Genomic DNA, 21782 nt, shown 5'->3' on the forward strand with positions numbered 1-21782 from the left:
GAATATCCAGTAGAAATTAATATGTTCTTCTGATGGATATGTCGAACAGGAGATTCTTTTTCTTTAGAATAGATGCTAAAGCAGTGCCTCCTAAAGGTCTATGGATAGGCTCATACCAAAATGTCATGAAAGACTGAATGGGCACCATTCCCATTCCCGGTGTGCCTGCTTGTCCAAGGAGTAGTGCTTCGTGAAGGTGTGCATGGATGCACACATCCAGGCCTGAGAGATGTTATGAAGAGGCCCTTAGTGTGCCAATTCAATGACCGCTGCGTTTGCCTTGGTGGACTGAGTATTCAGTCCTTCAGCAGGTTGCTTCTTTACCAGTACATAGTAGATCTTAATACGAGGGACTATCCATCTTGGTAAAGCCCTTTTCTGCAAAGCCTTACCTTTTTTTAGCCTAAAGAACCCCATTAAAAGCTGATCTACCCCATGATCTTTGGAGCAATCAATGTAGAAGCTTATGGAGTCTCTCCTCTTTCGAGGGGTGAGGTGGAGTAAAGAACTTTGGGAAGGTAATGGATTGCTCAACGTGAAAAGGAGTCATGACTTTTGACCTCGACTCTCCGCACCAGAGAAAGGTAGTGTAGGCTGGCTGCAATAGGAGCTTGGAGCTCATTCACGGAACACGCTTGAATTGATCACAATGAGGACAGTCCTCCGTGTCAGAAAACTGAACAAACATCTGTTCACCAGCCTAAAGAAAGTGCACATGAGAAATGTCCAGACCAAATTGAGCTCCCATTGTAGCATCCTGTATGGTATGGAAGGGAACATCGGTCTTAAACATGTTAAATATACTTATCAATAGGAGTTTTCTGCAAGCATTCTTCGTACATTGCCTTGTTATTGTCATTTACACATTTCTTCCATTTAGTACATTGTGTACAGCATGGGGCAGTGGTTCAGCCCTCTACAAGCATTGGCTAATTTTACTGTGAGTGATTTCACAAGCAGCACAATCGCACAAAATAGTTCCCTTAAATTAGAGAAAAAATAGCAATGTGTGCTTATAAGGCTAAAAAAGGGTATGCTGCCAGGACCTTGTACATTTTTTTATAAAATGGCTAAATGCTAACACAACACAGTTTTGTAAAACAAAATTAGAATGAACAAAACCGAAATTCTGGCAGCCAACGCTAGACCTATTGTCTTTGACAATGGTTGCATAAAGTAATGTAATACAGGAGATACACGCTATATATTGCAAAGCCTTCTGTCATGCAAAAAAAGTCATTCTGAATAACTGTAAAACTTATCTGAAGTTAGTAGCTTAATAGGTTATATAGCAGGTCATAATTTATAAAGTGCATATCTGAAAAGTACATATATTGCTGTGAGTGAGTTCAACAGTGGGTTAGCTTACATTTCTTTATATTTCCATAAGGAGGGGTTTATATATATTTATATATTTTTTCAACTTGCTAGGAAATTGTCTGGAAAGGTATACATCAATCTTGAAAAGGGATAAGGGTATGAGTGTGTTTTAGTACAAACTCTTAAGTAAAATAATTTTTTAGATAGTAGCAGGGGAAGGCATATTCGTTTGCTCTCAGCAGTGATGAAGTGGCATGATATAATATGATGGAGAAGTAGTTATCAATTTATTTATTGAGGTAGAACGTAGCTCAACTTTAAGTAAAAGCTACATAAGAACTCATTAGAAGCATGCTAACTCTAAATGCATAATGTAGGAAGCTGGCTCCTTATGTTATACCAAAAAGAGGTATACCGTGCAAAGAGTCCAGGTATTCCCTTAATAATAGACAGTGGCTTTCTCCAGCAATCCCAAGGTGCTCTTCTAGGAGGTAGTGTGGTCAAGCACCCCTAGGATTATCAGAGAGGAGTGTTAAACATCTATTGCTCACACACAGGCAATAAAAGATACAATCGACTCAATAAGGAGATCCACACCATTTTATAAAAATGACTTACCTTTATATAACTTTGTCATGTCAGAAGTTTTTATATACCGCATCTTTTCACCGCAAGGTCTCAAGGCGCTTGCAGCATAAAAACCAATCTGGAGAAAAAAAAGAGGCAGAACCCGAAAGAACTTTTGGCAGCTCAACAAAGGACAGTTACTTGGGAAAGAGCTAGGTTTTCAGAGCTTTGCGAAATAGTTTATGCTCAACGATGGAAAGAAGGTGGGAAGGCAGTTTGTTCCAGAGATAGGGAGCAAGGTACGAAAAAGAGCGCTGACCGTACCTAGAGGTACTTACGCGAGGTTGTGTCAGCAGAGAATTATTACTGGATCTCAATGATCTCTTGGGGGCATACCAGATAAGTTTCTTTTGGAGATATTGAGGCCCTTTGTAATATAGAGAATTGTGTGTTAAACACAAAATCTTGAAGTGGCTTCTCTGACGAATGGGGAGCCAGTGCAACTTTTTCAGACATTGCGCTGATGCAGTTCTGGGAGGCAGATCCAAAACTAGTCTGGCCGCCGCGTTCTGAAGGGTTTGCAGCTTTGCCAGTAGATCCTCATTCAGGCCAGAGTACAAGGCATTACCATAATCAAGATGGCTAATGATGAGGCCTTGGACTAAAGGTTTTCTGGCTTCAATGGGAAGCCATCTGAAGATCTTCCTGAGGCTGCGCATTATGCAATAGCAAGTACCTGTCACTTTGGCGATATGATTTTTCATTGACAAAGTACTGTCTATTATAATTCCTAAGTTACGGACAGCCGACTTAGGACACACTCCCAATTCTGCCGGCCACCAATCTTGCGTCCAGCACCTTTCTGCCTTACCAAACAGAATAATTTCTGTTTTGCCCGCATTCAATTGAGTTTGTGATTCCTCATCCAGCTGCTAATCTCGACCATACAATTTTTGAAACGTGAGCGAGTGCCGACGGGGTCCACGCCACACGTAATCAGCAGCTAGGTATCGTCGGCATATGACAGTTTCAAAACCATAGGAATGTTTAATTTTGGCCAAGGGAGTTAGGTACAGGTTAAGGAGCAATGGGCTCAAAATCGACCCTTGAGGTACTCCCACAGTTACAGGACGACTGCTAGAGACCAGGGTGTCGACTCGAACGGTGGTGAGGCGGCCAGTGAGGTAGTCTTCAATCCAACCCAGGGCCCCTCCTCTGACACCTATCTCCCACAGACGATGTTTCAAAATACTGTGGGAGATGGTGTCAAATGCAGCTGAGAGGTCCAGGAGGATGAGAATGGCTCACTCGCCTCTATCCACCGTGAGTCTGATGTTATCTACAAACTCAACGACAGCCGCTTCTTTACTGTGGGCGGCACGAAAACCGGATTGGGAAGGGTCCAGGACTCCACGTGCCTCTGCATAGGCCGTCAACCGGTTATTTACAAGATGTTCCAGCACTTTCCCAAAGAAAGGTAACAAAGAAATAGGCCGGTAATGAGACGGCAGAGTGGGATCGTCAGAAGGTTTCTTCAGAATTGGCTTCACTTGAGCGTGCTTCCACTTAGAGGGGACAATGGCTTGCTCAAGTGAGGCATTGAATATGGCCGTAAGAGGGTCGGCTAACAGAGGCATAATTACATTACAGTGGCGCAGTAGAAATGGATCCATGGGGGATCCAGATTTTATTTTGCTTAAGCCCTCCAAAGTTTCCATGACTGTGATCAGAGCGAATTCCATCAAATAAGAGGATTCGCACCAAGATCATCAAAATCAGGTAAGTCCTTTTTAAAATGGGTTTGAAGAAAAGGTTTTTGATACTTTAAATCATAATTGGAGCATCTCGCTGCAATGTCAACTTAGGAAGAAAACATGCGCTGCATACGGTCACTTAACAAGGGCTTACAGGATCCTTCCCCAGGTCTTGAGATGAGTATGGGGCAAGGTCCAAGGTAACACCAATCGGTTCACTTGGGAGGCACTGGGACGTCCGTGGGCAGTACTGTGTTTATTCACCGTCTGATGATTTTGATACTTTAAATTCGTCCTCCAAGCACTTTGTGGTAATGATAACCTCTGGAGGAAAAACATATATTGCTATTGGACACTAAACAGCGACTTACGGAAACAATCTTTTGAACTTGGGGTGAAAATGAGGCAAGGTTCGAGGCAGCACTAACAGTTTCTCATCGGGCAGCACTGGGAAGGCCAGGTACAGAGGTGCCTTACAGCGTCAGGTGCCCTATTCAAGTCTATGGAGATCGTTCCGTCTGAAAAGAGGCTGCAGGCTCGGGCTAGGAAACCAGTCTGACTGAACCAACAGGTGGTGGAGGGGGCTCAACTCTTGCGATGCTCTGAGAGGAGCGGATGGCTCTGACCCTCTTTTCCAGGGAATAAAAACCCAGGGCGAGGATGCAGAGGTGTCTTTAGGCATTGGATTTTTATACCTGGGAGCTCTTGCGGCTAAGTGAACCTGCAAACTGAGGTTGCAGGAGGCGGCGAGTAGTCCACAGTGGGATAGTACAAGGTGGTCTTTGTCTCTAGAAGGCCGGGGGATCATGCTGGCATTGTTTGCCCACTTCAACTATGGCTAGGAATCACTGGTAAAGTGGTGTTTGGCGGTGTCAGTTTTTTATGGCCTGGAGCACTCAGTCTTCTTTGTGGGTGCCTTCAGGATGCAGGTAAGATGCTCTGCTGCTCCACAGGAGTACTTGCGTCCTTACTAAAGGCAAGACATACTCCCAGGATTTGGAGGCTCAACAGCTGGATGAAAGACTTGTTTGGTGCAGATTTGACTGCGAACAGCAGGCCCGCAGGGCTGGTGCCAAGTCAGTTGCTCTTTTTTAGTGTTCTGCTTTTGAGGCTCTTTATCCTCTTTAGTAGGTCATCCGAATCTTTGGCCACTTCGGCTCCGCCTAGGCGGCTCGGGTGCAATGGTGCTTTCCGGTGCTGGCTTTTTCGTGGTCTGAGCTTCAAGCTCAGCCTTTGGTACCTGCAAGATACAGGGGAACAGCTCTGCTGTTCCTACAAGAGTTCCTGAGTCTTTGAAGAAGTGCTGGCAGTCCTCCCAGGCTTTGGATGCTCAGCCACTTAGGAGGGCCAGACAACTTTGGCATGATTGTCAAACAGGCTAGCAGGGCAGGTGCCCAAGTCAATTGCCTCTTCTGCAGTTCTTGCTTTCACAGCTTTTCGGCCCTTCTTTTGGTCAGCAGTATCTGATTTCCTGTTCCAGGGATCCCTTTAATACTGAATTTAGGGATGTTAGGGTAGTAGCCATGAGGCAACTAAAACCTGGAGTCAATACGCCCCCTATATGACCACTTCCTGGGGGAAGTGGGCATAACCCCGTCCGAGAGATCCCAAAGATCCTAAATTTGCCATCACCAAGAGGGTTACTTCTGAAAAGTTACATCCACGTCAGATAGCCCAATTACGGGATGGTACTCACCTGATGGTGGACTAGCGTGTTGCCTCGCCTGTACAGGTGCCAAAGGGGTCGGTTTCCTCTCTTGTGAGAAGTTCGATCCACATACCAAAGGCGGTGGTCTATTTTGAAGCTCCCCAGTCATGGAAAGCTAATCTGCAGATTATTCTCTGGGCGGGGAATGCAAAGCACCCTCTGCCTGAGCAGGCTACAGTTTTTATGCCCCCCTGAGAGCAAAGGCCCTCTTCCTTGGGTGTCAGACACCCATCTCTGTTGGCAGGCTGGCGAAAACCAGGCAGCACACCAGTAACTGGTAGGTTTTCAGGGAGCATCGGTGCCCGCTGGGTGCATGTATTACTAAATCCAATACTGGAATCGGTGTGAGTTTAATACAAGATGTTTGTTACTAAACATCCGTATTTTCAGTGAAGCCATCCCGTAGGGAGGTAACTCTTTTTCACCAGTGTCCAACACATGCTTTTATAGTGGCTTTCCTGATCACTTGTACTGGCTATAAAGGAACTGACCAGTATGGGGCATATCTGCTCATACAGTTATGCCCTCACATGTAGTATAGTGCACCCAGCCTGAGGTCGGTAAGGTCTGCTTTAAGGGTGACTTACTTTTATGCTAGTAAGGCACACAGACCGTGTGCCATGTAGTGTTTTCAATTTTGTTTGCACCAAGACTAGCAGCCAGCAGTGGCTGTTTGCATGTGCTTGGTGAGGGGTCCCTTAGAGTGACACAATTCGTGCTGCAACCTATGGGACCCTCTTTAGTACCTCACGCCCTAAGTACCAGGGACTCACAGAAGATACTAAAGGTATCGCCAATTGAGGAAAACAATTGCATAGTTTTGGGAAAGAGATCTGGTTAGCAGGAACCCAGTGTGCTTCCAGTCAAAATCCCATGAAATACCAGGCAAAAAGTTAGTGACAGTGTCAAAAAGGGCACTTTCCTACACAAGTTGACATCATTGCACCTTGGTTAACGTTCGGGGGAAATTAGTAAGTTTCTTCTAGGTTTTGATTGATTAGCCCTTTTGAAATGTATATGAAGTGTTACACGCACAATGCATGGGAAATGGAAGAATTTGTACACCTGAAGAGTGCAGAGTTTTTTATGGCCAATTGTAGCTTCACAATCTTACGTAAATGTACTGGGAATGTTCAACCATCCCCTAAAAACGTATGTATGTTTATCAACAGGCAGACGCTTAGATTTGTATAGTATATCAAATATGCAGTTAGTCAGAACACCACATATGATATAAAGCATGCAAGGCTCGTGTGCCATTGCTTCACTTGCAAACCAACTCCTCTTGGCTGAATTGGTGTGTTAACACTGCCCCTCTGGCTTCATTCCATATACAGTAAGCTCCTCTTATAATGTGCTATACTTCAAAATGCTACCATGATAAACAAAATGATGTTACTTTGGGAAGAAGAGGGGCAGGCAACCAAAACCGGCCCTGGCAAAGTGCTCGGCCGGCCCCCAGCCCCCGTGGGGTTGTTGGGTGCTGCTGAGCTCTTTGCCAGGGCCGGTTTTGGCCGATTTTATTACAGGGCCGATTTTGCAACTATGCTGCAAAAACAGCCCTGTAACAAAAACGGCCCCCAGGGGCCCCAAACCGCCCCCCCCCCACCACCTATCCGGCGCACCGGGGGATTGCCCGATGCCCGCTACGGCCAGTCCGGGCCTGAAGAGGGACAAGGAGCTCTACACATTAGCGAGTGCCAAAATTAAGGACGGAATCTAGTAATTGAGTCATTTTCATACATTGTAAAATGTGGCATTCCACACTGCTCAATCATCTTGCCTTATGTCTTCATACTTGGCACAGAATCATTGAGCTCTATAGTACAACACAAATAGCTCTTCATTCGACAAATCACAGATGGCACAGTATCTCAAAGCTGTCAACCCATGAGATGTTACATTTCTTGTGCTCTTGCTTGAAACATTGAGACAGAGGATGCCTACCTTCTCACTAAAACTAAACCGGACCAAATAAGAATTCATACTCCTATATTCCAACAGCTCCCCCTCCTGTTCAAAAATAGTTTGATGCCCTCTGTCCACTGGTTGTTACTAGATCACTTTGCTCTATGTCTTGGATCTTCTGTTAACTCGAACTTCAGACTGATCAAACCAATCAAACTGCATCGTATCTCCTAGCCGGACTACTCAAACCTTCAATCACACCACTCCGATCCACCTTCCTTGTATGCCGCAGACAACCTCTACTGCACCGCTAGAAATTAGATCACATCACTCTAACCTTAAAACAACAACCCTGGATCTTGCTAAAGGTGTGCATTTACCTTAAAACCACCTGCAGGCAAAGTTCTTTTCATTGGAGGTGAAAAGATAATGGGAGGAAACAATCTTCTTGAGCTCCCTAAACAAAGAAAAACAAGACAGCAAATCAAGTTTACCCTTGCCTATCTTCTATAGGATGGTGTGTGGCCTCTGATGCTATTAAATTTAATCCAAACCACCTAACCTTCAGAAAGTCTCTAGACTTACATCTTCAAGGCAAATCTTCCTGATTAGTGCTCCGCCTCCCGTGAAGTCAACAAGATATCCTAATTCTCGCATGGATCAAGTCTCCCCTAGGTTTTCTTTGCCTCGATCTATATGGAGTTGCAACCGTTCTAAATAGCACAATAATATCTGTGTTCTTTGACAGTACAATGACTCGATTGAAACCACTTCGAACAGCCCACTCAATATGTGGCACAACACAAAGGTCAGCTTCCTCCAATTTGCTGTTAAGTTCTTCAACAATATGGCTGTACTTTCTGAATATATCTCTGCAGACCCAAACTCCTCATTGACCATCATACCACGTGTAATATTTGCAAATTCAGTGTTCACTGAAGCATCAGCAATGTGCTGGCGATTTAACATATCCAAGTTCATCTTGTATGATGTTGATGACCAGAATTTATCAAGTTGCACCAGTATAGGTATCACTTTTTTGTTGCAGGCAAAGTCAATTGTTCCACATGAATTATTTCATCCAATTCACTCCCATCCTTTTATAGATAGTTGAAGATAACTGTCAAAGACAATATGTAGTTTTTGCAAGGTGCACACTGACTTTGATATCTGTATAACAGCCTGGACGACCTCTCTGAAGTTTTGCATGGATGAAATCTTGACCATACATAAATTGTGACATATAGTCCACAACAGAAGTTTTCAATGAGGACTCCTTTTGAAATTGAAATTCTTTAGGTGATTTAAAAATTTTTTTTTTTAGCTCTTGCAGGAAGATCATCATGCGACAAAATGTCCTTGTTAAATTCACCCCCCTCACTCTCTGTATGTGCCTGCGAAAGTTGTTTTTTGCAACCTTTTTTGTAGTGGCTGGTTGGATGAAACTCTTACTATGGCAATTAAAACCTGGAAATGTAGCTTTAGTGATTGTCAAACAGCTTTTTCACTTTCAATACAAATCTCACCTGCGTATAGTTTCGAACCATGTTCCAGGCAATCTAGTAAACGTGTCTTTATATCGTTATCCACTTATTGTTTGGTCACAACGTTTCTTTTTTTTCTTGTTACATTTGTTTATTGGGTTTTATGGAAAAACGAGCATGAGAAAAAACAAAACAAAAATACAGTGATGCCAAAGGCATCAAAGAAAACCTATCATGGAAAACGCCAGCATGATAAGGACAGTATGTAGACATGCACACGTATGTACAGTAAACCAAGAGAGCCCCCTTGTTCAAACCGAGGGAATAAGGTACTCTTCACAAGTAAAACAGATTTTTCCCTCTGGAAGAAAATACAATCCACCTAAAAAATTGCTAGATTAAGAATAATCTATTTCTATCATTATCCACACTTGTACTGCTTGTCAGCTCAAACCAAACTAAATATAAAATCAATTACTAACTCATATAATTAAAAAAAAATACAAAAATTGTTTTATTAAAATCCTATTGTTACAAAATAAAAAATGATTTCTCATCGAACAATTACAAATCTTAACAATACATTTCATGGAGTCAATTTATACAAACATCACATTACACAGGACGTAAACCGCACTACAGGCCCACGTGGAAGAGAGAAAAAAACTTTAAAAACTATAATTTTTTTATTTAGAGAACATAGCATAAAACAGATACAAGGACTCTGCCTGGATGCACTCTTGGTTTTGCAATTACTGTAATTGCAATACCAAGAGTGCGATTCGTTGCTCAAGATACGCATTATAGAAATCAATGGGGAGGCCGTCAGAGCCCTGGGCCTTGCCCGATTTCATCTGCATGATGGCCGTTCTGAACTCTATGTTAACAACAAGGACCCCCTGGTACAAATACGTATCCTGGGACAGGGTAAACAATGTATGTAAATTAACACTCCCAGGCATAAACTTAAACGGTAACACAATAGAGTGAACAAACAAACTACTAGGGTTTCAAAAAATATACATTTTTAATTCAATTAAAAAGACAATTAATAACAATTGGTGCAATGATCAAAGTTCATAAAAGAGTCCTAGACTAATACATATGGATTCACAAAACAATTTTTTTTAAAAATTAAAAGGAGGTTAGATGGTATCCGGTCGACGCGTTTCAACATAAAATTATGTCTTGATCAGGACATTTACCATCCAATTTCTGTAAAAAAGATTATAACAGATTTTTAATAATTTATCATCCTATCGTGAGATGGTAATACTCTAGTAGTTAAAGATTTGTTACAAGTTTCTATTGGTTTTACACATGTTTGATATAATATATGATATACCGCTCCTTATATACATGTCTTACACCTATGCATATGTCGGTTGATAGTCTGTACATGCCAACAACGAAGTACAATGTATGAAGTTTATGCATTACCAAAGGCATATGATCGAGCCTAATTGGCTGACTTTATTCTAAGATATATTTCTGTTTCTTAAAACGTCAGAAAAAAGCGAAAAATTCCCCATGCTTTTGAATACAATGATTTTAGCTCACTGGTTTCGCTAACTGTTTGTTCTCCATTTCATATATTACATATAATCAGCTCAATTGTCTTCCTTTGCGCATGACTTTTTGGCTCAAGAATGAGCCCCGATACACTTAAATTTTGAAAGGATAGAAAAATAGAAAGAAAAAGATGAAAGAAAATCAAAGCAATTTATGCATTTCTGCATTTTCTAAAATAAAGATGCCTCTCCTGTTCGTGGAATCTCAGCTGATATCCTGAAAATGGTGCAGTACCTAAAAATAGTTGCTGCACTCATGGTACCCACAAGTATCTAGAACATGAATAGATTCTATACATCTAGTTGTCTTACCTAGAGATAGATTCACGTGCAGGGTACACACTCTTCTCTATTTTTCTAGCTGTATTTTAGCTGTGTCAACAGACTCCAAACTGGGTATTTATTTAACAGTTATCTAAAAAAGACAAATTGACAAATGGGTGAGTCCTGCATCAACATGGTGGTTTCCTTTCAAACTATTTAAGAATCCAATCAAGGATTTTTCCACTAAGGAAGTTCCAGCTAAACACTAACCTTAGAGGTATATTATTGCTTTCATTAGGTCATCCATAACCAGAGTGTCTAATTTTCAAACGAATGATTTTAACCTATAGGTGAGAAACATATGTTAAAATGTATTACAAGATTGATACGGGCTTTTTTTCTCAAGTGAAAGCATATTTATAACTGTCTTACCACTGAGAGAATTCGTTCAAAACCTTAAATAGTTTGAAAGGAAACCACCATGTTGATGCAGGACTCACCCATTTGTCAATTTGTCTTTTTTAGATAACTGTTAAATAAATACCCAGTTTGGAGTCTGTTTACACAGCTAAAATACAGCTAGAAAAATAGAGAAGAGTGTGTACCCTGCACGTGAATCTATCTCTAGGTAAGACAACTAGATGTATAGAATCTATTCATGTTTTAGATACTTGTGGGTACCATGAGTGCAGCAAATATTTTTAGGTACTGCACCATTTTCAGGATATCAGCTGAGATTCCACGAACAGGAGAGGCATCTTTATTTTAGAAAATGCAGAAATGCATAAATTGCTTTGATTTTCTTTCATCTTTTTCTTTCTATTTTTCTATCCTTTCAAAATTTAAGTGTATCGGGGCTCATTCTTGAGCCAAAAAGTCATGCGCAAAGGAATACAATTGAGCTGATTATATGTAATATATGAAATGGAGAACAAACAGTTAGCGAAACCAGTGAGCTAAAATCATTGTATTCAAAAGCATGGGGAATTTTTCGCTTTTTTCTGACGTTTTAAGAAACAGAAATATATCTTAGAATAAAGTCAGCCAATTAGGCTCGATCATATGCCTTTGGTAATGCATAAACTTCATACATTGTACTTCGTTGTTGGCATGTACAGACTATCAACCGACATATGCATAGGTGTAAGACATGTATATAAGGAGCGGTATATCATATATTATATCAAACATGTGTAAAACCAATAGAAACTTGTAACAAATCTTTAACTACTAGAGTATTACCATCTCACGATAGGATGATAAATTATTAAAAATCTGTTATAATCTTTTTTACAGAAATTGGATGGTAAATGTCCTGATCAAGACATAATTTTATGTTGAAACGCGTCGACCGGATACCATCTAACCTCCTTTTAATTTTTAAAAAAAATTGTTTTGTGAATCCATATGTATTAGTCTAGGACTCTTTTATGAACTTTGATCATTGCACCAATTGTTATTAATTGTCTTTTTAATTGAATTAAAAATGTATATTTTTTGAAACCCTAGTAGTTTGTTTGTTCACTCTATTGTGTTACCGTTTAAGTTTATGCCTGGGAGTGTTAATTTACATACACGGCCGTTCTGAACTCATCATCCTCCAATGGAGCGCCAAGAATTCCCGTTGGTGATCGCCTCGCCAACCCAGTGTGATATTTTCAAGGAATGGGATAAAATCTGTGAATGCGGTCCTACGGGACTGGTAAGGGTTAGTATAAAATTCAGTCAAGGTATGTAATATAGCAAGACTATCTCTGTGACGTGTTCCCGACTCGTCTACTATGGCTATAATGTAATTTGAAAATCGGGGTAACCGGATCTCCGTCGCCAAAGCCTGACCAGGTCTTTCCCCCTCTCCATATCTGCGAGCAGTGAAGTATTTGCAGCAAAAGCGAGCCTCACGTGCAGCGTTGTCAGTATAGTCCATGATTTTACGAGAATTCTTTGAACCTTTTTGCATTCTCTGCTTAGACCCATGAACACTTACATTCCACGCACGGTTCCCAACCGTCTCCCAGGGCTTCGCTGCTCGTGGACTGTTGGACACTATTTTTTACCGAACTGCTGTTCCTGTTCAGATAAGTGCTTTGTGGGGGGTTTTGCTTAACATGACACTCACTGTTGCATATTCTGTAACCCCCTCTTTTTGTATATCGGATGGGTGAACTTACTATCTCACCGGGCACCCCCCCCCCTTGCGCCGCTTGTCTCTCCCTTTGGAGAGAGGATATGCTGCTCCTCTTTCCCCCTGGGTGCATCAGTGGGGTGTTGGTTATGGGAGGGGGTTCGTGCCCACCAGGCGCCCCTCTTTATGGGAGCTCCCCTCTGGATGTTAGTTTTCTTTATTGCTACGTTCTACAATTACAGAAGCCTGTACCACTTTGTATGGGAAAGTGGCCATTTCCTTTATTGTTGGGTTTCATCTGGCACATTTGGGGTGCTATTGTGGGTGGGTCGGGTATTGAACATTGATGTCTGGATTTTTATTGCCCTTGCACGGTCATCTTTGTTGGTGGGAGGGGAAGGTAGGGGAAGTTGTGGGGTAGGGACAGATGGGTGGGGTGGTTTTTTGTTTACTGTTCTGTCATGCGTAAAGAACACTTCTCTCGTTTTGTTGATCAGGAAACGTGTAATTGCTACACTGGCATACAAATGCACATGTGACTGGATGTATGACGTTACCACGCGGTACATCACAGCGCGGTACATCACAACGCTGCTTTTACAACGCAAGTCGTTACCATGACTTGCTCTGTAGGGTGCTGGACATAGGAATAGTATGATTTACTATGTCAACTCCAGCCTACGTACAGTATGGAAGGTGTTGGAATAGTAAATCACACTATTCCTTAGTCTAGAGCGCCCTTCAGTGCAAGTCGTGGTAACGACTGGCGTTGTAAAATCTGCGTTGTGATGGCACTGCCGTGTTTTGACCACGTAGTAAAGGTTGTTTCTCTTGTGACTTGTTCTCATGCTCACATGGAATGTCACGGGTCTATGCGACCCTCAGAAGCGGCGACAAATTTTGGCTTATTTAGATCGTCATCAGGTGCAAGTTGCACTGTTTCAAGAAACACACATGGATCCCCGTTCGTACCCAAGTTTTGTCAACAGGTGAGCCTCTGCACGGACATTCTCCTCTTACTCCACTTATTCTAGGGGTTCTCTTATTCTGATTAAAAAATACATCATTTATTTTGGGTGATACATAGTGAAATCGCAGACCGTAGTTGTTTAATGTGGGGCACCCTGGGCACACAGTTGGTCACCCTGGTATGTAGTTATGGCCCTAATCATGACGACCCAAACTACTTCTCCACTTTTTGGGGAAGCATATTAGAGATAGGCTCCACACATGTGCTATGGGGGGGTGCTTACAACATAGCCTTGCACTCAGCAATGGACCGTTCCAGTCCCCAACCTCATCATTACACCAAGGCACGCAAGGTTTTAATGGGGATATTGGATGAACACGGGCTGATAGATGCCTGGAGATATGCACACCCCAATATGAGAGAGGGTACATACTACACCTCGGGACACGCTACATGGTCTCGAATTGACTACTGGCTCTGCTCGAGAGGCACGACACCATGGATCCAGTCGGTTACTCACTTTGCCCCCACATACTCTGATCACGCCCCTGTGTTTCTTGAGATAGCCCCTCCCAATGCGATAGCTTCCCCCTGTTTTTGGCGGCTGATACCAGAGTCACTTTTAGATAAGGTCTTCCAGGCTGAACTTGGGGAAGAAATCAAACCTTTTTTGAATGAAGCATAGGCTCTGTGGACCCAGTGGCCACACTATGGGAGGCCTTTTAAGTTACTCTCTGTGGTGTGGGCATGTCCAAGAGTTTTGGGGTCCTCCAGGACATTAGACGTAACCTACAGCGCCTTGAGGTTGAAATACGGCAACTTGAGACTGAGATGTGGAGGGATAGTTCTGGCACACCTAGAGCCTTGCTAGGAGAAAAATGTCTGACTATGTAGACACTGCTGACCGCGAAGTGAAGTTCCGGCGCAAGTACTTCACTGCTCGTTGATATGGGGAGGGAGAGCGTCCTGGCCAGACCTTAGATAATGATATCAAACAGCCTCGCTTCTCTAGATTTGTGTTGGAAGTGGTCGATGAGGAGGATACACGACACAGATAGCCAGGACATACTGGGCACTTTTACCTCGTTCTACAAGCAGTTATACAAAACATAACGTACCACTCCCCCAGACTTTGCACCCTTTTCTGGTGACATTACTTTGGGCTGGCTTGGGGACACGCAACGTGAATTCCTGGCTGCGCCGTTTGAAGCCGATGAGCTGAGGGAGGCTATTATGCAGATGAGATTGGGCAAAGCCCCTGGATCCGACGGTCTACTTGTCAATTTTTACAAGCCATACATTGATCAATTACTCCCTGTGTTGAAAGCGGTCCTTCTTGAAGCTTATGAGTCTCCAGTTCTTCCACCGTCAATGAGAGGAGCTCTAATCACATCGTTGTTTTTTTTTTTTTTTTTTTTTTGGAAGACCTTTATTGCACATTCTTCATATACACAGCGGTGTGCCTACATCCCACTGCTGGGGCCGGCCGCCATCAGAGTATCACATATATCATACAAGCTTGAGACCATACGTCAGATGCACGAGTGCAGAAGTCCAGAAATCTTAGCACAGTTAGGCACTACAGGAGGTTCATATGCATTAAGTCCAACACTCCCATCGATTGCGGTCGTTTTGCCCCCATGTGATCTTGGTCTAATTTTCGGTTTTTATAAACAAAGACAACTCCAACAAATCTGAACCCCCCCTCCCCAACGTATCCTGATCATAATAAGAATTCCAAGTCCAGCAGTCATAATACAATAGGGTAAGCAATATGGCAGATGTCTGACAGGGCATCCAGAGATAGGAAACCTCCACCACCTTCCCAGAGCTCCCCAGAAGCTTTAGCGAGGCCTAGTAAGTCATACCTGCATGCCAGTCTCAGCAGATCAAAGCGCTCCCACCCACACGAGCATGGTCTAGGTGTTCCACGCAACCCACAGTGCAGTCTTAACATCACTCCAGAAGTACCTCTCACTCAGCTTCATCCCCACCATCAACCAAAGCAGTAACCACACTCTCGTCGCTGTCGGAATCTGTCAAAGACAGCATGTAAAGTGTGAACGGAGTCCATACATCCCTCGGGCGGGCCACCGCAGGCAATTCGTCATAGTAGCAGTTCAGCTGGTCCCTGCAATAGGCCATATCCTTCAGCCACAGTTGTACCTCAGGCGCTCTCCTCCCTCCCCAAACCATTGCGACCCTCCTCTTGGCCAATTGAAGTGCCAGCACCACCAAGCGGCGCGACGGAGCAGCCACACCAGAAGCGATGCCCAAAAGACACAGGCGTACATCCAGCTTCACCTCAATCGAGGTGATGACAGTCAGCCTTACAGTCACCTCCCTCCAGAAATCGTAGACCCGGGGGCACCCCCAGGCCAGATGAATAAAGTCGGCCTCCTCGGCCCCACATCGGACACATTGAGCAGTGGACCTAAGGCCATATCTCACCAGTTGGGTAGGCGTATAGTACCATTGTTGCAGAAACTTATAATGTAGAAGGCGGAAGTTGCCATTGATCACATACCCCCCAGTCATGGCACAGCATTCATTCCACTCATCATCACTCAGCGGTTCCGGGAGACTCTTGTCCCACCGTGCTCTAGCCAGCGCCGCCCCCCCGCCCTCATCTTCTTGTGCTGCCTTATATAGTTTAGATAACAATTTAGACCTGTCTTTAGCCGTATAGAGCAACTGCAGAGCACTGAGGGCCAGAGGTTCTTCCGGATAAGTAGAGTATAGGTCACGCACTGCGGCCCGCAATCTAACATACATAAAGGTGGACATAGTGGCATTTGTCGAGTGAGTCGTCATCTCCTGAGAGGAGAGAAATGATGCACCTGGAAACAGGTCTCCCATGGTCTGTAGCCCAGCTTCCCGCAGGGTCTGCAGCCCTCCCGGTTCCCCCGACACAGAAATATCTGAGTGATAGAGTAGCGGCATAGCCGGGGCGTATAGCGGCAGTCTACCGGCCCGTTTGCCCAAGCTGTGCCATGCAGTCGTCGTGAGTCGCACTGTGTCAATCTCCCCCTTCTCAAACACCGAATGTGTATTGGCGATCATAGCCCTTAAGGGGTATGGCAGAACCGCGCTTGCTTCCAGCGCTACGTGCGGAGTGTATGGCGGTGCTGCTATCCAGTAGCTCGCGAAATGCGCTTGCGCACACAAATAATAAAGCCTCATATCCGGCAGGGCAAACCCACCCAGATCGTATGGCTTGACCAGGACCTCCCAGGTCACTCGCGGCCTCTTGCCAGCCCAGGTGAGAGATATTAATAGGGACCTGAGCCTCGCAAAGAAGTGGGATTTCAACGCAATTGGGATGTTCGTGAAGAGGTAAAGAAATTTCGGAAGTACCACCATTTTAATTAGTGACACTCTGTCCGCCAGGGTAAGCGGTAAGTGAGTCCATTTTGCCACCTGATCTTCCAGTTTGGAAATGGCAACGCCGTAGTTGGCCCGTATGACTTCCTGACAGTCCCTATGCACCCAGATGCCCAGGTATCTAACTGACTCCGTCGCCCATTCCAGCGGGAATTCCAAAGGGACCCGATGGGTAACATCCGTGAGAGGTAGCACCACCGACTTGTCCCAGTTTATTGTCAGTCCTGAGTGTCGACCGAATTTAATGAACTCTCGAAGTATGTTTTCGAGGTGGAGCACGGGGTCCCTGACATATAGAACCATGTCGTCGGCGTACATTGAGACAGCCAGCGATCTGAGAGGAAATTTCAATGCCGCATCCGCATACCTTTGCCTCAAAATACAGGCCAGTGGCTCCATCATTATTGCAAAAAGCAGGGGCGAAAGAGGGCACCCCTGCCGTGTCCCCCTCTGTATCGGAAAGGAGGAAGAGACATATCCATTAACCCTGACTCTTGCCGTGGGCGCATTATATAACAGGGCGATCAGGGATGTGAAAAAGAAAGGGACTCCCATCCGGTGTAGCACGGCCATCATGTACTTCCATGCAACTGAATCAAAGGCCTTGGCGGCATCTAGCATGACCGCCACCGCAGCCAGTTCTGGCTTAAGGAGATGCAGGACGGCGAACAGGGTCCTTAGGTTGTGAGTGGTAGACCGAAGGGGAATAAATCCCGACTGGTCAGGTAGCACCATGGCCGGCAGGAGTAGACGCAGTCTCGTGGCTAATACTTTGGCAATTATTTTAACGTCAGTGTTCATAAGTGAAAGTGGGCGGTATGATTCGCATTTATTCAGAGGTTTGCCAGGCTTGGGGAGCGCCACCAAGAGCGCTTCTCTCATGGTCCCTGGAAGCCGTCCACATTCAAAGGCCTCCTCCAAAACCATTGCCAACCGCGGAATAAGCAAGTCTGAATAAGTCTTATAGAATTCGGCGGGTAAGCCATCTGTGCCAGCCGCCTTTCCATTCGGGAGTGCTGCAATAGCATCCCTGAATTCCGCCTCAGTGACATTATGCATTAGGAATTCCTGTTGACCCCTGGAGAGCCACACTAGCGCCACATCCTCCAAGTACTGCGTTATGTCCGCCTCTTCCGCCGTTTCCCTATGTTCATAGAGTTGGGCATAATGTCTCGAAAAGCAGGCGAGTATACCTTCCGTCGTGGTCACCACTTCTCCCTGATCCTCGACCTCCAATACAGAACAATGCTTTGCCCAGGGATCTCGAATTCTATCAGCAAGCCCCTTACCCGGCCTACCCCCTTCCCCATAGTACCTGGCCGTAGCGCGTTTGGACAGAAATTTCACCTCCTGGTCGGCCAATTCATTATATTCTGTGACCTTCGCCCTAACATCCGCTAACAGTGTGATTTCCGCCCCCTCCTCCAGTCGGCGCTCCAGTGTCAACAGCTCCCTTTCCAGCCTGGACATAGAGTCTCTGATGGACGTGAGGACCCCGGACCGCAGCCCAATACATGCACCCCGCACCGAGACCTTGAAAGCCTCCCACACCGTGAGCATACTATCAACAGAGCCTACATTGACCTCAAAAAATTCCTCAATCACCTGCCGCAGGCGTTCACACAACACTTGATCCGTCAACACTCCAGGTGAGAGTCGCCAAGTAAACGGAGCAGGGGCATGTGTAGGTATCCGCAGCTGCAATTTAACAGGGGCATGGTCAGAAAGCGTGCGGGGCAGATGTTCCACATTCATCACCCAACCGCTCACATCTCGGGTCAATAGCCAATAATCCAGTCTCGACCATGTATTATGCGCGGACGTGTAGCAAGTCCCCTCCCGTCTGCCAGGATTCCGCAGGCGCCAAACATCCACCAAGTGCAGTCCATGCATTCCCTCACACACTGCATCCATCGCTCTCTTATGTTCATGGGGCCGATCCTGCCTCCTGTCCAACTCAGAAGCTAGTGTAACATTCCAGTCCCCCCCACAGAGGAGAGCCGAGGGCGGCAGGTCATACAGCTTGTTCCAGAGAGCAACGAAAAAATCAGGATCATCAATATTAGGACCGTAGACATTGAGAAGAGTGACCAACGTGCCACACAATTTACCCTGCACAACAATATATCTGCCATCCTGGTCCACTTCCTCATGTAGCACCTCAAACGGAACATTCTTTTTAATCAAAATCATCACCCCACGAGCATAAGAAGAATACGACGTAGCCCACCTCGCCCCCGCCCACTGTTTGCCCACCGTTTCAGCTGCCGTGCCCTTTAGATGCGTCTCCTGCAGAAACACCACTTGCGCACCGTGTCTGTTGAGAAAGGCAAGCATTTGTCGTGTTTTTTGCGGCTTATTCAACCCCCGCACATTCCATGTAACACACTTTAGGTTGCCCCCCCTATCCATATCGCCAAAGGTGTAAGCATCCCAACAGTGATTCCTTCCTTAGCAGCCCCCTCGTGGCAGATCCTCCCTCTCCCCGTTCCCGCCCAGAGATGACACCAGTAATGCAGGTAAAGTTCCTATACCCCCGACTGTGACCCCACTCGTCCCCCATGTAGTTCACAGACTCAGTCTCTTTGATCAGGAAAAACCACAACAACCCAACAGAACCCAACTTCCCTTCCCCAACCCGCCACCCACTTCAGCACCCCCAATTTGCCAAAGACTCCCCACATTTCCCCCCTTTGCAACCCCCAACAATGCCCACAACCACATTTTGGGGATCTCCCTTATCCGGGGACGTAGTGGCGCTTCACCCTCGCCAGAACTGACGAGAGCTCAGACCATTGCCGTTAACAACAACCCCAACTCCTCCACCCACACCCACGAGCAGAGCATCAAACACGGTAGTATTCTTGAAACAGTACATTGCACTGGGCGCCCGCGAAGCGTCCACACCTAAAGCGTAGCACCAAGAGCTCAGAAGCGCCACTGTATCCAGCGTGGGGACTCATAATGCACAACAGGATCTCAGTCAGCCAAGTCAAACCTGTAGAGAGTCCCCATTGAGGCGATCAGGCTGCATCAACAGAAACAGCTTCAGCCCGATCTCCGCCCCTCCCGCAGCTTTCAAAGCAATAGTGCTAAGTGGATTGAATGCTGAAACAAGTATGAAAGAACACACCATAGTAGAGGCAGCCCAGTGCAGTCACCCGCAGTTCCCCCTGCACCAGGGCTAGCAGTGCAACTCAATTCAGTCCTCCTCTTCCAACCTCTCATCATCTCCCTCATGACGCCCCGGTGATTCCTTAGCACGTTTTTTCAGTTTTTTGGCATAGTCCATGGCCGTCTTGGGCGTGGAGAAGATTTTATTATCTGAGGGAGGCCCAATCCGAAGGCGCGCTGGGTACAACATGGCGTAAGCTACGTTCTCGGCCCTCAGCAACTGTTTCACCGCAGCGAATTCTTTTCTTGCAGTCTGTACCGCCATGGTGAAGTCTGGAAAAAATTCCAATTTATTGCCCTGATATTCAATGGAGCCCTTCTCCCTGGCTAGCCGCAGGATAGTGTCCCGGTCCCTGTAATTCAGGATCCTAGCCACAATAGGACGCGGCGGCGCTCCCGGTGGGGGCTTCTTGGCCAGAGAGCGATGTGCACGCTCCACAATGAAGATCCGAGAGAGGTGGTCAGCGCCAAAAATGTCAACAATCATCCGTTCCATGTAGTCTTCCATGCGCCCCACGTTTGTAGACTCCGGCAGCCCCGTAACGCGAACGTTGTTCCTCCTAGATCTCCCTTCCAACTCCTCATTCTTCGCTTGTATGACCGCCAGAACTCTTTCCATACTGAACACTTTGGACGAGACTGTGGCCAGACCATCCTCCGTGGCTGAGACTCGCTGCTCCACTTCACCCATCCGTTCGTTCTGGCGGTCAAATTGCGTCGCCATTTGATCAAGACGATGATTGACTGACTTCATAGTGCCCTCAATGGATTGTAGAGTCTTCTGCATTGCCACCAGTGTGGATTCCAGATTAGGTGTACCCCCAGCAGCACCACCTTGATCAGTGTCCACGGGCGCCTGGGAGGAACTGTGCGTAGCCTTTTTTGCTTCAAAATTAATTTTAGGCTGGTTTCTTTCGGTCCTGCCCATGGCTGCTATCGGGATCAGCGCGGTATCAGGCTCAGGTACTCAGCGCAGTGTGTCCAGTGAAGCCTTTCAAAATGTTATCGGATCCCTCACCTGTCGCTACCCGCCCCAAAGCACTTCCAGGCTCAGGCCTATAGGTATCTCCAGTCCAGGCCAAACAGTCCCTCTACCTCAGCGGGCGAAGCGCACCAAAGCAATGTCCATGCGATAACACAGTGCAGGTGCACACAGCTGCGCCTAGATCCCAAAGAGGCGGAACGCCAGCACCGGTGGGTCCCCCGACAGCGCCGATGGTGAGATTCTTAGCGCTGGAAGAGCGCAATCCGCTAGTACTCAGTGTTCGATAGCAATGTAGGCGGGAAGCCCCAAGATGGCGGGCGCTCCGTCAGTCCGTGACCTCCAATGCAGTAGGCCCACCAGGGAACCCGTGCACCCACGAGCGCTCCTCCAGGCAGCCCAGTGCGTGCTCCCGCCTGTGCTCCTGACCGCACCTCAGCCGACCCTTCCTCCAGCCCCCCCCGGCCCCTGCTCGCGCGGCGCGGGCCGACGCGGCCCAGTACCACCTCCGCAGCACTGAGCTAGCGTAACCCCTCGCCCCACTCACCGGGACCAGCAGGGCCAAGTCCAG

At 45.9% G+C, this 21782-nt stretch overlaps 1 protein-coding gene across 2 annotated transcripts in view; it reads left to right on the forward strand.

Moving 5' to 3' along the window:
• HOMER2 (homer scaffold protein 2) overlaps positions 1 to 21782 on the forward strand; it is a 697936-nt gene that overhangs the window by 155917 nt on the left and 520237 nt on the right. The window lies entirely within an intron of this gene.

The sequence above is a fragment of the Lissotriton helveticus genome, chromosome 3_2 (assembly GCF_964261635.1).
Source record: "Lissotriton helveticus chromosome 3_2, aLisHel1.1, whole genome shotgun sequence".
NCBI lineage: Eukaryota > Metazoa > Chordata > Amphibia > Caudata > Salamandridae > Lissotriton > Lissotriton helveticus.